This window comes from Pseudonaja textilis, chromosome Z (assembly GCF_049901715.1).
Source record: "Pseudonaja textilis isolate UNSWEBS1 chromosome Z, rPseTex1.2, whole genome shotgun sequence".
NCBI classification, from domain to species: Eukaryota; Metazoa; Chordata; class Lepidosauria; order Squamata; family Elapidae; genus Pseudonaja; species Pseudonaja textilis.
The window spans coordinates 110978930-110996061 of NC_142008.1; the positions used below are offsets into that span (position 1 = coordinate 110978930).

At 35.0% G+C, this 17132-nt stretch overlaps 1 pseudogene across 1 annotated transcript; it reads right to left on the minus strand.

The window, feature by feature from the left end:
- Nucleotides 1-1818: 1818 nt before the first annotated feature.
- LOC148124258 (vomeronasal type-2 receptor 26-like) lies at nt 1819-10965 on the minus strand (annotated as a pseudogene). The gene is made up of 5 exons (XR_015740042.1): nt 10603-10965; nt 9385-10237; nt 4183-4410; nt 3505-3631; nt 1819-2810 (listed from the first exon to the last, which is right to left on the minus strand). The product of XR_015740042.1 is annotated as a vomeronasal type-2 receptor 26-like (transcript).
- Nucleotides 10966-17132: the final 6167 nt, after the last annotated feature.

Genomic DNA, 17132 nt, shown 5'->3' on the forward strand with positions numbered 1-17132 from the left:
TCTTCAGCCAGAACAGAGTTTCTGAACTGTCATCTTTCAGACACACTCACAATATGTCCAATCTTGAAATTCTTTTATGCTCTTGGACTTCTATTTAAACACGAACCACTCAGACTTGTCTTTTCCTTTTGTTTACTAGAAGCTTGTTTAACGATGTTTTCTGTTTATACTTTTCAATATTTTCTTCAGGAACCATAATTGCTAAGTACTGTGACTCATTGACTCTTACAGCTTCAGGAGAGAGGACAGTTCAGTGTTTAAAGCTGTCCAAATCAGGAATTGTGTTCATAATTTGTGATTTATCTTTATAATGCTTTATTATAATTTAGGAATGGTAGAATAGAAAGACATAGAAAATTATATATTTTAATATTACACTAATACACAACTATTTCATTTTCAAAAGCACATAAAGCATGTTATTGCTGGTAACAGTCACTGATCTAAATCCCAGCAGTCCAGACAGAGGGAGGGATGTTTAAATTAATTAATGAAAAAAAATACCCAGGTTGCAGGGCAAAAACATGTAAAAAAAAAAGATTTAAAGTCTCCATCACCTAGCTAGAACAGTGTGAACATGTCTTTTGGTCAGAATGTCTCAGCTGTTGACCTTTACTGACCTTGGTTATCTCAAAAAATTAGCAGGGCTAGGCCTCAGTTTGGTAGATGGTGTGAAGGAGAAGTTATTTAATAAAGTTGCCATGCCATGTTCTTGATGCTTACTGCTTCAAACGTGTAAAAGAGTAACTCATAGAGGCTCTCTGAAAATGTATCAGCATACAAAAAAGGGAAATGAATTCCCTAAGTTTATATAACTTTCCTGGATTATGGAGTGTCCAAGGATCACCCCATGACATCCTCCATAGAGCAGTGGTCTTAAAGGAAACATATGTAATTAAACGCTAATGCATTTTCTGTCTGTATAAAGTGGGTATGAAAATGGGTTGGGTTTTTTCCTTTTTCTTTTTGTAGTTTCTCAAGTTTGCAAAATATAATTGGAAGCAAATTTGAATGCATATCTATTAAAAGGATGCTTTAATTAAATCTAAAAAGGATAATAAAGTCTTTAATTAAAATTAAAAAGATGTTTTAGAATGAATTGATTTTAGTTATAAATAGGATATTTTAAAATAAATGTTTACAGACTGAAAAGCAATATAAAAGGATTTTCCCTTTAGAGTTATGGAATTTGAAAGAATACAGTGATTTTTATTAACATAAATAATAATACTTTTCAAAGATTAATAAGTGTAAATATATATATCTCACTTCCTATGATGGGGGGAAAGAAAAAGATGGAACTTTTTTTAAGATGGCAAGGTAAGCTGTTTTAAACAAAGATTTTATATAGTCTTGCTTTGGTTGGGATATTGCTTCTGGTTTTTAGCCTTGAAATAGAAAAAAAATGAAGTTTGGAGTTTAATTTGAAAATGTAATAATTGTGTAGTTAGAGAATTGGCATAAAAATTATAGGTAGTGTAAAACATGAAGTCATAATTGCATTATATTTTATTGTGTTGGGAAGAGATGGAAATCAATCAATACTTTTTTCCACCCATTTTTTTCTTATCATGCATTCCCCCTCTTTTCTTGGTTTAATTTTTACTTTCATTCTATTTTTTCTCTTAGTAAGCCTTAATCAAACTTCAAAATAATAATAAAAAGTTAAAGCAAACATTGCCATGAAGGGCTGCTTGGGCAATCATAAAATAAATATTGTTTAAGGACATATTGAACAAGGAGGAACACCCATTGTATTTTTACTTTATTGTTACATACATATACTCAATCATTCTGTTTTACTAAAAACTCAAGACAATTATTATTCCATGAAACAACACCCTGGCCTTTTCACTAATCTAAATTCTGGTGTGTATACTGTAATGTGACTGATTCCTATAACTCACTTCACGGGGGTTTTCTCATGAGTTGTTGCCTATTATTCAGCTCAGGTCTTATCAAGATGATGTAAACTTTGGGGGAGAAAATGAGGACCAGTAATCCAGCACCTGAAGCTAAGATAGAAAAGATCTCCACAGCCACCATGTATTTCCCTTTGGTGCTCTGGTAGGCTGGGACAAAAGAGATCCAGACACTGCAAAAAAGCAGCATGCTGAGTGTGATAAATTTAGCTTCATTGAAACTGTCTGGAAGGTTCCTTCCAAGAAAAGCCACTGTAAAGCTGATCATGGCCAAGAGGCCAATGAAACCCAGGATGCAATAAAACATGGCAGTGGAGCCTTCATTGCACTCCAGGACCATTTCTGCAGGTAAAGAATGCATGTCAAGATCTGGGAAGGGAGCGGACCTCAACAGCCACACAGTACAGAGACTGGTTTGAATGAAATAGCATGAAAGTACTATAAAAAGTGCCAGCCTTTTCCCAACCCATAACCTTATTTTAGAACCTGGCCTGGTGGCCATAAAAGCTAAAACCACAGTGAGGGTTTTGGCCACCATGCAAGAAACCGCCACAGAGAAGATGATGCCAAAAGCAGTTTGGCAAAGGAGACAGGTTATCATCTGAGGCTGACCAATGAAAAGCAAAAGACAGAGAAAGGAAAGCAAAAGGGAGACTAGGAGGGCATAGCTGAGGCCTCGGTTGTTGGCCTTGATGATGGGAGTGTCCCTGTGCTGAATGAAGACCGTGAAGACCAGAGCTGTGATGGAGGAAAATAAAAGAGCAACAATGGCCAAGATGATCCCTAAAGGTTCTTGGAAAGATAGGAAGCTGATTTCTTTTGGAATGCACTGATCCTGGGCTTTACTGGGATAGTGGTCTTCTGGACACTGGTAACAAGATTCCAAGTCTAAAAAGTAAAACCAAATCTCTTCATTTAGACTGTGGTGTGTCTAACCAAGATAGAAGGAATAGTTCAGTGCAAAATCTGGGCTCCAAAGAAAATTGCAAGATTCTCTTTCTTTTTCTATTTTTTGAATCAAACATTTTTATTACATTATAAAGTATTATAAAATACAAAAGTAAATAAAAGAGCAGTTAAATGGAAGGGGAAGGGGGAGAGAGAAATGAGGGAGGTAGGGGAAAGAACAGAAAAAGAAGCATTGACTTCCGACTCTCTCTGTTGCAACAGAATATGGCATAAACATAAAATCACAGCTTTTTGTTTTTCTACAATAATAAGAATGAGTCATTTCTATAAAGATCTATAAATCTAATATGTAAAACCGAAAGCCAAAATTACATTCTTTTCCACATCAAGCACAAAATTCAGAAGCGGCTTACATAATTCTCAAATAATTTTATTTTAATGAAGCATTATGCAGAGTCTAACATCAATTTTATTGTTATGAGAATTATTTATTCTGTTTATATGCACTTTTTCTTCAGAAAATCTGGGAAAACACATTTGCACTGGATCCTGGAAATGCTTCTGGTATCCCACAAAGGAAAAGACCCATTTCTATTCAATCTGATTTTTTAATGATAATGTTTGGACCTCCCCACCTGCTCCCAAATTCAAATGCAGTCTGTGAGATCCTTACCCATTTGGTTTGAAACTTTTCCTCTTGGGCATGGAAGGCAATCGTAACAACAAAATGGCTTCCCTTCCTTTTTGGTCTTGCTATGACCTTTATGGCAGGGTTCATTGCACAAAAAAATAGGCTGAGCCTGGGCACAAAGAGAAGCATACAAGGCAGACTCCTTAATTGTTGGTTTGGTATTGGGATAATCACATAATATAGGTTTTTCAGCTCTATAATCTCCCCATGATTTGAAATGAATGCCTAACATTAGAATTGTCACTAAAAGGACACAACAAAGAATGTTCTTTCTGTGTCTACTCAGGAAATTCAGAATGGCCCAGGAACTGTTTGCACAGTTCTACAGAGCAATTACTGAGTATGTCATTTGTACTTCTATAACTGTCTGATTTAGTATAGCAACCAAACAGGACAGGTACAGACTTCAACAGATAATTAAGCCTACAGAAAAAAACAATTGCAAACAGCCTTCCTTCCATAGAAGACCTGTGTCAGGATTCTGACAGTTACTCCAATTAAATCATGAGCCTCGAGCCACACTTTGTATACACATTTTATAGTTGACAACCTGTATATTTCATGGATCTAAAAGAGGGCTTAGAAAATATTTGGCTATACAATTATTTTCATTATCTGCATCCTGAATAGTGATGGACCCCAAGTATATATGGAAAATACCTGGCTAAATCTCCTTGGCCACCTAATAGAATCAGCATTAACACTGAATATTTGTCCTTTGGGAGCTTTGACATCAAATGTTCCCACTTTGACGCGATGTAGACTTAGATTTGGAAATGTGACCCAGTTGATAATATCAAATCCTACTTCCAGGTTCCCATTTTCATCAAAGGAAATCATTTCTCCAACACTGTTGTTAAATGAGACTTTTCTTAGAAAGTGGTAGAACTAAATTGAGCATAAAAATGAAAGCAAAATAAATGCAGCAGCCTGCATGGTTGTGTGCACCAATCTCTTTATGCTGCATCACCTATAAAGTCATGGAATCAATTATTAACCAATCCATTATCCTCCACTTAGAGACAAACAACCTACTCTCTAATAGATAATTTGGTTTCAGAAAAAAAAAACTATCCTGTAAAAACTATCCTGTAATCTGCAACTCTTACACTGCAAAAACATATGGACTACACAACTCAATCAGGGCAAAGCAATAGACACAATCTACATAGACTTCTGTAAAGCCTTTGATTCAGTGGTACATGACAAACTACTAAAACTAAAATCTTATGGTATCTCTGGACACCTGTATAGATAGAAGCATTCCTGTCAAACAGATAACAAATGGTCAAAATTGGGAGCATCCTATCAAATTCTGTATCTGTCAGCAGTGGTGTCCCCCAAGGCAATGTTCTCTTTTCTAAAAAAAATAAATTTTATTGAATTTACAATTAAAAACATATCAACAATACACACACAAAAAGAAAAAAAAAGAACATCCGGGCTAGCAAACCGGAAAAAGGAGAGAGGGAAGGATGTAAAAGAAAAAAGAAAGAAAGAAAAAGAGTAAGAAATGGAAAGGATACATCTAAAAGCAAACAATATCCTTTTTGACAATCTGTAAGATCCATTTCACCTAAATTAATTCAAATACACTCATCTCGTCTACTATACTTAAATTACCCTTTATCTTTTAGTCAGTTTATCTCTGGCTTAACCAATTGTACCAAGAATTCCAATTATTGTAGAATGTTGAGGACTCTTTGTTTTTTAGGGCTATCATTAATTTGTCCATTTCTGCACATTCACATATTTTCTGGATTACCATTTGTTCTGTAGGTGTATATGGTGATTTCCAGCACTGAGCAAACACTAATCTGGCCGCCGTTAAAATATGGATTGTTACATATTTCATCTTTTTGGATAAATGTTTGTCAGAGATCCCTAATAGGAAGAACTCTGGTTTATATTCTATTTGTTCTTTAGTTATCTCCTCCAACCATTTTCTGATTTTTTGCCAATATTTCTGGATTTCCTTGCAAGACCACCACATATGAAAAAAGGTTCCTTCTAAACTTTTACATTTCCAACATTTTGGACTTGTGTTGGGGTTCATTTTCACCAGCCTCAAAGGGGTCAAGTGCCATCTGTAAAACATTTTATATGTGTTTTCTTTGTACGCTGCCGATTTTGTAATCTTAATATTCCTGTTCCAAATCCTTTCCCATTCTGATAGTGTGATACTTCTTCCAACATTCCTGCTCCAGGCTAGCATATTCCCTTTGACTATCTCTTGCTCTAATTCTACTTCCAATAAATACTTATAAAATTTAGATAGGTTCTTTTTGTTTGATCCTAATAAAATTTTATCTAAGTACTGCAGTTTGCTATAAATTTCAAAATCTTTAATGTCTTGTTTGTATCTGCTATAAATTTGAATATATAACCACTGATCTATTTTAAATCCCTGTTCCTGTAATTCTTGTTGAGTTTTTAATTTTCCTAGCGGATCTAATAAATCTTTATATTTGATCATTTTTGTTATGTCCAAATTATTAGGATGTACCATTGCCTCCATTGTTGATAGCCAGATCGGAATTTTTAGATAGTGTTTTTTGCATATTTTTTTCCAATTAGTTAATAATGAGTCCCTAATAAGGTGTCTATGAAAATAAGACTGCTTAGGTTTCCCCACTTCCCATAAGAAGGCATGCCACCCTCCCTGGAGGTCATGCCCTTCTAGAGCTAAAGTTCTTTTATTAAGTAGGTTCACCCAATCTTTTAGCCATAATAAAATAGCTGCCAAATAATATAATTCCTAATTTGGAAGAGCTAGACCCCCTCTGCTTTTCGTATCTTGTAAGGCCTTGACATTGATCTGGCTTTTTTCCCCTGCCAAATAAATTTAAGTGTTGTCTTATTTAATTCTTCAACAAATTTTTTGGGTAACTTAATTGGAATTGTCTGAAATAAATAAAGAAATTTTGGTAATATGTTCATTTTAATCGAGGCAATCCTGCCCCAATGTTCTCTTTTCATACTCTACATAAATGACCTCTGTGATCATATTAAGAGCAACTGCATTCTCTTCGCTGATGATGTAAAGCTATTCAACACCACAAACAATACTGCTTCCCTTCAAAAAGACTTTCACTATGTATCAGAATGGTCAAACAAATGGCATCTTCAAATCTCAACAAATACATGCTCTGTCTTACATATTGGCAAAAAAATAAATAAATCAGAAAATAAAATAAAGGCTGAATAGTCAAGACCTTGTTAAGGATCCAAACTCTGTCAAGGTTCTTGGACTACTCATCACTAATGATCTAAGTGCTAGAGCCCACTGTAAATGCATAGCCAAAAAGGCATTAAGAGTTTTTAACCTAATCTTATGTAGCTTTTTCTCTGGTAATATTACACTACTAACTAGAGCATACAAAACATTTGCTAGTCCAATACTCAAATACAGCTCATCAGTCTGGAACCCACATTACATATCTGATATTAACACAGTTGAGAAAATCCAGAAATATTTCACAAGAAGAGTTCTCCACTCCTCTACTCGTTGCAGAATACCTTATGCCACCATACTTGAAATTCTAGACCTAGAAAACCTAGAACTATGCCGCCTTCAGTCTGATCTGAGTATAGTATATAAAATCATACATTGCAATGTCCTACCTGTCAATGAATACTTCAGCTTCAACCATAACAATACAAGAGCAAACAATAGATGCAAACTCAAGGTTAATCGCACCAAACTTGATTGCAGGAAATATTACTTCAGCAACAGAGTGGTCAGTGTTTGGAATACTCTACTGACTCTGTGGTTTCTTCCCCAAACCCCCAAAACTTCAACCTTAGACTGTCTACTATTGACCTCACCCCTTTCCTAAGAGGTCTGTAGGGGAAATGCATAAGCACACCAACATTCCTACAACCCTATCTTAGTGTTTCTTTTATTTTTATTTTTCTTACTTGTATCCATATATTAATAACTATGTTTTTACTTATACCTATTATCTTGTATGCAATTGACAAACCAAATAAAATAAATAAATAAATAAATCATCTCTCCTGTGGGAGTTGCATTGGCTGCCGATTTGCTTCCAGGTGCAATTCAAGGTGCTGGTTGTCACTTTTAATGACCTTCATGGCTTGGAACCAGGTTATCTGAGGAACCATCTCTTGCCGGTCACATCTACCTGACTCATCAGAGTAGGGAGGCAGAGAATGCTGCAGGTCCCATCCCTGAGGGAGATACATCTGATGGGACCCAGAAGAATGGCCTTCTCTGTGGTATTCCCTCTCTCTGGAACATCATCCCACCCCCCACCCCCCAGAGATTAGACAGCCCCCACTCTAATACTCTTTCAGAAGGTGCTGAAGAACTGGTTCTGTCAGTGGACTTGGGGAACCCAGAGTGGGATGGAGCCTATTAAATGGCTCCTGTGATCTGCTGTCACCAGGGTGGGGGTGGGTGGGAATTGGGGGTGATTTTATTATATTATACTATATTAATTTATTTGATTCTTTTTCTTAGTTTTTATTGTTTTAAATGTGATTTCATATTCTGTAAGCCACCTTGAGTTGCCATGGGCAAATAGGCGGCAATATAAATTTAATAAATAAATAAATAAAATGTACTAGAAACATAATACAAATGATAATAGAAGGCGAGAATATTTCACAAGGTATAGGTAACCTTTTATTCAAACTATCAATAATTATAAACAATGTAGTTAGTCAGAGGCTCATTACTGAATTATGTATAATAAGCCTATAATAAAAACAAAATATAAAATTAAAGTAAGTCTATCACTTACTTTAAGAATCCAATTCATTACATTAAAATAAATAAAAAACCAACCCTCCCCCACCAGCAAATTCAAGCATCTTGATATTTGTCCTGGTGACTCACTCAAAAGAGGTAAAAAAGAGAGGAATCAAATTCTCCCAAATCTCTTTCTCATCATTGGAATGCTCTCTACTATTTCTTTGTCTGATTTGAGAGGCTACCAATACAAGTCGGTCTTCTCATATATGTTTTTTTCTCTCCTATTATGCTTTCTATAATTGTGTTAGAGTGGGAGAACTTGTATGCCTTTGTACCTAATAACATATCAAATTGAGTAATAAATATAATAAGTAACCATCACATATATGTTGGAAGCTGAAGAGTTCTAGGCATACAAACATTCTCTGCAACGGGAATCTAATATTAGCAATTACAATGCAATATAATGTAATACGTTATAGAAATAAGCAAAGTCTATCTAACTACTTCCTTCCAGGAACAAGCAGCATGTACTCCCTTTCTGAACATGCCTAAGAAAAGCAAAAGGAGAGGAGCTGAGATTAGCAGAAAGACCAATGATTAAAGAAGCAACAAAATCAATCCTTAACTTTCTTTGGGATCCCAGCTCTTCCTTTGTGTTGAAGCAATATTGAAGAATAATTTCTATTGGATTTAGATCTCCAGACTCTCTAAATCCATCATAGTAACATTTTGTAAACAATGACATCTATCAAATGATAGTAGAAAAAGGCAATGCCACTTCTAAAACACGTCTAGGACAATTTACTATGGCCAACTTGCTATGGCAAACTCATGGCGGCCAACTCACCGCAGCTATCTTGCCATAACCAACTCAATCAAGATAACTATACTCTAAACCTGTTCCTCTTTTAAAATGATTAGTAATACTATTAGTTATGTTATTAATATTATTATTAATAGTATTATAGTTATCATGCATTGAATTGTCCCCTGGCAAGTTGTTGTTGAATTGGCAGCCTCATGTTAGCCATAGTCAGATGGCCCATCTCATTCTAAAACATAGAAAATATCAACTTAATAGAGAATTGGCTTAAGTAGATAGGGCTGTCCAATTTCTATTTGTGTAATCAGGATAGTACCTACCACAACTGTTCATTCAAGAACTTCTTCTGTCCTTCCTCTGACATAGTTCTGAGTTTGAAGTTTAGTGAAGTCATAGATTGCAATGCATGGGCCACAGCATAAACTGCATTGTAAATGCTATAGCTATGGGAAGTTATGCTCATGTCAAAAACAGACCTAGGAAGAGCCTCTAGTTTCTCCTCCCCACTGCAGCGATTCCAGACATTCTCCTCTTCCAAGGATGTTGGGAAAGGACAAAGAAATTTTGTTTCCAAAAGTCCTTAATAAAACCTTCTGCAGTTTCCACATTAGGGTTTCTCTTCTGAATAAAATTTTGGAAACCCACCACATCCTGGGAGTGAATTGCAAAGGCTAAGGAACCATGAAGGATATCTAGATCCCAAGATTGTTGAAAGGGAACAGAAGTGAATTCCATTTGTGCAGTTATTATCCAGACTTTGCCTGCTTTGATTGGTATGTTTTCAAGTTCTGAAATTTGGGGAAACATTCTCAAAAAGATCGTAGTGTGAATTTCACCGTGTAAGAACACAACACTGGCTGGGCTATTAATTATTTGTATATTTTGACCCATGATTCTATCAGTTCATAAATGCCAGTTTTAAAATACAAGGTTGGCAATGCTTCAATAAAATCAAAGCAAATGCCTCCCTGGGAAAATTTGGGAAGTTCATTCTGCACAAACCTTAGGCCATTGTCATCATGTATAAAAATGACACCAATCCAGATCCATCTGAAAAGCAAAAGCAACTGGAGTATCCCCACATACTGTTGGTTTCTATTAGGGAACATCCATTGGAAAAAGGCTTGTTGGGCTGGATCATTAATCACAGGAGAAGAACCATATCCAAGCTATAAAGAAAGGAAAGATTAAGTAGGTTAAATTTTAATGTCTGAATGGTATTCATCTAATATTCTGAAACTGGATGAAAAAAACCTGAAAAGTTATAGGGCCCAGTTCCATTAGAATGGAACTTAACTTTTTTCTATTTTTTAAGATATAGAATAGAACAGAATGCAATTCTTTATTGGCCAAATGTGGTTGGACATACAAGGATTCTGTCTTTGGTGCATATGCTCTCAGTGTACATAAAGGAAAAAGTATAGTGACTGTTTTTCATTTGATTCATGCTATCTGTTTGTAAGAAGCATTCATACCAAATTGTGAAAATAAATATGTGCAAGAAAAAATTGAAAAATATGGGGTGACAATTTACCTGCGGTAACTTGTAGATGCTCAGAATGGTTGCCATGAAAAGACATGCTTTGGAGTCGGGTCCCCCAAGGACAGACACAGTACTACCTTGGACATCACATTTATAGTTTGGAATAAACTTGCCCCATGTGGAGAGGAGTTCCAGTGAAGCAAGGTAAGTTAAGCTTCCAGTGAAGTAGGCATTATAAATTTTGAAACCCAAGGAAATGTTATGCAACATCTGGATATCCTCGTTGATCTCTTTCACAGCAAAGACAAAAGCCAAGATGTGCTGGTAGGTCTGAGTCACAAATCTACAATGAGATTTAATTGAATCACTGGATTGTCTCAACTTAAGATTCCTTTGATCCTCTCCTTTTTCCATTGCAGTCTATTCCTGTGGAGCAGGGATCCCGAAAGTTGGCAACTTTAAGACTTGTGGAGTTCAACTCCCAGAATTCTCCAGCCAGCTATATTTGAAGACCACTGGTGTGGAGCATCCTGGCTCCCAATTTCTAGCAGGTCCTCATCCCCTTAACCTTCTTGAAGACCATAAAGAGCTGGTTCATGCAAGCACTGGCACAGGGTGAGAAGACAGCTTGAAGATGATGTGGTTGGCTGCTTTAGGGATGATTAGTTGTGGTGCCAGATTTTTTATTGTTTTTTATGTTTTGGTTTTATGTCATTACCTTGAGCTACCCGTGTTTTAACTTATGGAGGCCATATCAGTCTAATGAATATTAATCAATTATAAGTTATCTGGCAGCTACTATGAAATCTAGGCTCAGGTTCTCAAGTAGTTTTTAAGTTGAAAATGAGGAATGCACCAAAACTGACTTTGTTGTGATAGGTAATTGCCAAAATGATACTTTTTTCTTCAAAATGTTTGTACAAAAATACCTACACTTCAATAAAGCATACCTAACCATGCTTATCAGGGCGTTGGTTCCAAAAAATAATAATAAATAAGCTGGAACGCTAATTTTTATTTCTAACAAGAGATCATTTCTGAAAGAAAATAGTATATGATTTTGGGTATATTTAGCATGACGGTAAAAGAACCTCTCCTTGAAATCTATGAGATGCTCCCAGATATAGGATCTATCTAAAATGCTCTTGTAAGGCAACATTTGCAGAAAATTTAATTAATCCTGAATGGTGACAGAAAGCAAACTCAGTCAGGAACCTATGGCCAAAGTTGTTTTTATTCACTAACAATAGTTCAAAGACAGTACAGTTAGCATATTAACTTAGTAAGAAAGGATAAATAATAATATGGTCACACAGATGGGTTTATCTAAAATATTCCAATATTATATTGTAATTTTTACAGGTCTACATTTTTCTTTGTTTTGCTTCTGCCTTTCTTTGCCTTCCAATGGAATGGGCCAAAGATATATAAGCCCTGGTTCTGGTTTTGCTCATGGTCACTTAACAAAGTATCAAAGGTTTGCGTGAGCCCAATATATATAGTACTATATTGTTGTTGCATGCATGCAAATAAACATATCCATCCTGAGAGTTATTTGATTTAGGTAAGCCTGGATCTGGTCACAATAAAGGAAAGGGTTGTACCAACCACATAACCTTCCAAAGAACCCAATTTAGCCATGGATTGCATGATTTATTAATAGAAGTTTTAGATTTGAATTCAGTTGAACATTCTACTTTTGGCACATGAGCTAACAATTGGTTTATCAAGACATCAAGAATGCTAAAGAAGTTCATCTTCTGTCCTGCAGTGGAATTGTTATTAGTTATTAAATATGATGGGTTTAATCTTTTTAATTTTGCAATTCATAATGAAAGATGGCTATTTTTCTAAGAAAAATAAGTTAGCATCAATATTCCTCTGCTCTACAAAGAAAGTGAAATGAATAATTTCCATGAAATTTATCCCAAATTACAGAAGAATTGTCATGACAATAATAACATGAAACAGTGGGAAGCAGAGTCAGCCCCAGTAATTTCCACCCATTTAACTTGTTACTTTGCTCAGGAGTATTATTTAAAGTGGTAAGACTGTGTCCAAATAGTTCTTTAAATTGGATAAAAATTCTGACCCATTGAAGCATAAATCACACTATATCCCTTAATGCTAATGATTGGAAAGTCATGATTGCTCTTACTGTCCAAGGCTAGGGAAGACCTACAACCTGAAATTTTTGGTGTAAGGTACCAATTGCTTACATAAGGTCATCAAGGAGTTCAAAAGCAGGATGCCTTTCAAAGTTGAGAGGGTTGGAAAACATGTAGCTCTGCGAACTAACAGCAGCTATGATAACGTCCCCTGACTGATAATACTTATGATTGATTTTCTGAGGGCCACTGACTATACATTTAGCAATTGGAACATCACATCCTGCTGAAAGAAGGAGCATGATAACTGAAAAAACAAACTTCATTATCTCCCATTCACATCTTCTCCTTAACATCATGTCACCTATTCCCTTACAATCATTCAAGTGTTAGTGTTCTGCTGTGCTCTTCTAGTGTCCAAGAATTCCAATTTTATCGTTAATTCAAGAATCCCAGGTGCTTTAAAATCCTTGTCATAAAAGTTGCAGCAGAGTTGCAGTTCAAATATTGGCTAGTTACTACCAGAAAGTCCCTTCTCACCTAGAGAAGTTCTCCAAGTAATCAGCATAGATTGGATAATTATGGAGAATTTAAGCTCCAATTATCATATCCATGTAGCAGAAAAAAACAATTTTCCTCCTACAGCTTCAGCAAAAGTTTTTTCAACTAAAAAAGTATCAAAAGAATGAAAATTCCGATGAATAAAAGGCAAAAGCAATGGTGTGATGCAAGACCCCAATTTAAATAGCCGAGAGAAAAAAATGCAGTCTGCTTAACTGTTGGTTGTATTGTTTTATTTCCTGCCTTTATTTCCTTCCTAGCTCAAGACAGTAAACACACCCAACCTACCTTCCTCCTCCTGTATTCCCCTCAATAGCAAACTCTGTATGATGGTTTGGGCTGAGAGTGAGTGACTGGCCCAAAAGTTACTCAGCTGGCTTCCATAGCTAAGGTGGAATTTGAACTCACCTCTTGCTTTCCAGTCCAACTTGCTAAACAGAACCCCAAATAAAATTGTTCAAGACTCCTGTGATAGGTCTGCTTTGCCCATTGATCTTGCTTTTAACTATTAGAAAAGACCATATCTAGCACTATAAGCCCCCCAGGTTGATCTGGATGCAATGGAAGAATTATGGTGTTACAAATTTGGATTAAATCAATTCCAATTCTACTAGTGGTAATTTATGCCCCTAATGATAACGAAAAGGAATTTTTTAAACAATTACATGGGAAATTAGTGGAATTAGATAAAAGGAATATTTGCATCTTGGGGAATTTCAATGTTATTGTGTACCACCAGAAAGATCATAGTAGTGGGGGGGGGGGGAGAAAAAAAAAGAGAACTACCGAAAACATGTGAAGAAATGATGGTTGAACTAAATTTGATAGACATGTGGAGGAAATTAAACCCTGAGAAAAAGCAATTTACATTTTACTCCAACCTTCACCAATCATGGACATGAATTGATATGGTGTGGATGAATGGTGAGTTAGTAAATGAATTAAAAGAGATTGAAATTTTACCAAACAAATGGGCAGATCACAACCCGATTCAGATAGTATGGAAAGGCAGGAAGAAACCAAGGAAAAGGTGGACCCTAAATACACAGTTAATTAAAGAGAAAGAATTTATAAATAAACTTGATGAGGAAATAGACTATTTTTTAAAAGAAAATAATAATGAGGCATCTACAAAACAGAATATTTGGGATACAATGAAGGCAATAATAAGAGGCACAATGATATCATAAAAAGAAATAAACAAAAATATGCCCAACAAAATAAATTAGAACAAAGAATCAAAGAATTAGAAATTCAGCTGCAAAACTTTAAAAGACTGTAAATTGAAAAAACAGATGATAATAACTAAACATAAATTTAATTTAATCGAACAAGAAGGAATGGTTTCAAAGTTGAATACAGCCAGACATATTTTTTGAACAGGCCAATAAACTAGGAAGGTGGTTGGCCTATAAACTTAAAAAAGAAAAACAAAAAAGATTGATCTACCAATTAATAGATGAGAACAGGGTTGCCCAACAAGGGATAGAACAGAAAAAAGAAATTGCATGTAAATTTTTTGAAGATCTCTATAAAAAGAAGGAGGTAAATGAGGACATGATAAGAAACTATTTGGGTATTACTAAAGATAAAATAATCAAGGAGGAGATGAAGGAAATGTTAACTAGAGATATTATGTGGTCTGAGTTAAAAGCAGCAATAGAAAACCAAAAGAACAATAAAACCCCAGGACCCGATGGGATACCAGGGGGACTTTATAAGAAAATAGGAGAACAAATAGGACCTCTCATGGTGGAAGTATATAATGAGATCCTACTAGCAGCAAGAATGCCAGATTCATGGAAGGAGACACTGATATCGTTGATTCTGAAAGAAGATTCAGATTTACGACTTATACAAAATTATAGACCAATTTCCCTGTTAAATACTGATTATAAAATATTTACAATTATAGCAAATAGATTGATAAAAATATTGAATGAATATATATATAAACAAAACGGATTTCTTCCTAATAGACAAATTATGAACAATTTAAGTATTAAATGTTTTGGAATACTACGAAGCCCATCCAGAAAAATAAATAGCCCTTGTATTCTTGGATGCACAGAAGGCCTCTGACAATCTAAATTGGCAATTCCTAATCCAACAAATTTACAATATGAATTTAGGCACCAAACTTGAAAACATCTTGACTATAATTTATGGTTCACAAAAGGTGAATATTATAATTAATGGAGAGTACACATGCTCAATAAAAATAGAGAAAGGAGTCAGGCAGGATGTCCATTATCTCCCCTGCTCTTCATATTATCTTTGGAAACATTGCTTACATGAATTAGACAGAACCCAGGAATAAAAATTAAAAAAGAAGAATATAAACTCCAGTCATTTGCGGATGATATGGTATTTTTCATAGAGGAACCAATTGAAACAAGTCAAGAACTACTGAAAGAGTTAGAACAATTTGGGGAACTTGCACGACTTAAAATTAATAGGGGAAAAAATGAAATTAATAACTAAAAATTTAACAGAAAAACAAAAACTAAAATTGGAAAGGATAATGGGATTACAAATAGTAAAAATAGTTAAATACTTAGGAATTTGGTTGATGGCTCAATGCAAAACTCTAATGGAAAATAATTATAATAAATTATTCAGCAAGTCAAAAAAGATTTAAATTGCAAATCTCCTTATTAGGGAGGATTGCCACTATAAAAATGAACATTCTTCCCAAATTTATTTACTTATTCCAAACAACACCAATAAAAATTACTTTGTGGAACTTAACAAGATAATTACCAAATTTATTTGGCAAGAGAAAAAAACAAGGGCATACCTAAAGGCAATGCAAGATATGAAGAGCAGGGGAGGTATGGCACTCCCAAATTGGGAATTATACTATAGTGCAGCCTCCTTACTTTGGTTGAAAGAGTGGGTAAATCTGTTGAATAAAAGGATCTTATTTTTAGAAGGCCATGATTTACAGAGGGGATGGCACGCATTTTTATGGGACACTGGAAAAATGAAGCAGAAGTATTTCCACAGACATAAAATTAGAGATTCCTTATTGGCTAATTGGAACAAAAAAAAAATCCCAATCTGGATCTCAATGATGGAGGTGATGATACATCCAAATAATCTTGATCTTAATAAAATGATAAAATACAAAGACCTTCTTGATGCACAAGGAACTTGAAAATCATGGGAAGATCTCCAAGAACAAGGGCTACAAGTAGACTGGTAGGCTTATTTGCAAATTCAAAATAGATATAGCCAGGACAAGAAAATTTTTGGAATTTATACTAAGGCACAACACTTAGATAAAATCCTATTAGGTCCAGATAAAAAAAATATAACTAAATTTTATAATTATTTATTAGAGATGGAATTAGAAGAGGAAGTAGTCAAAGGCAACATGATTGCTTGGAGCAGAAACATAGGATGTAGCATTACATTATTAGCATGGGAAAAGGTCTGGACAAGGAATAATAAAATTACAAAATCAGCAACATGTAAAGAAAATGCCTATAAAGTGTTTTATAGATGGCATCTCTCACCCTTGAGAATAGCGAAAATGTCTCCTAATGTGAATCCGAATTGCTGGCAATGTAAAAAGAAACAGGGAACATTCTTTTACATGTGGTGGTCCTGCACTGAAGCCCAAAGAATAAAAAAATGGTTAGAGGAAATAACGGTGGAGCAAATTGAATTAAAACCAGAATTCTTCCTATTGGGGATATTTAATAGTCAAATTTCTAAAAAAGTCAAATATATAATACTGCACATTCTTACTGCAGCCAGAATAGCCTTTGCACAGTGTTGGAAACAAGCAGATATTACAGCAGAGGGAATGGTTATTCAGAAGATAACAACCTGTGCAGAGATGGATAAGTTAACCTTAGCGCTTAAAGAAAAAGAAATATCAGAATATTATAGAAGCTGGGAATG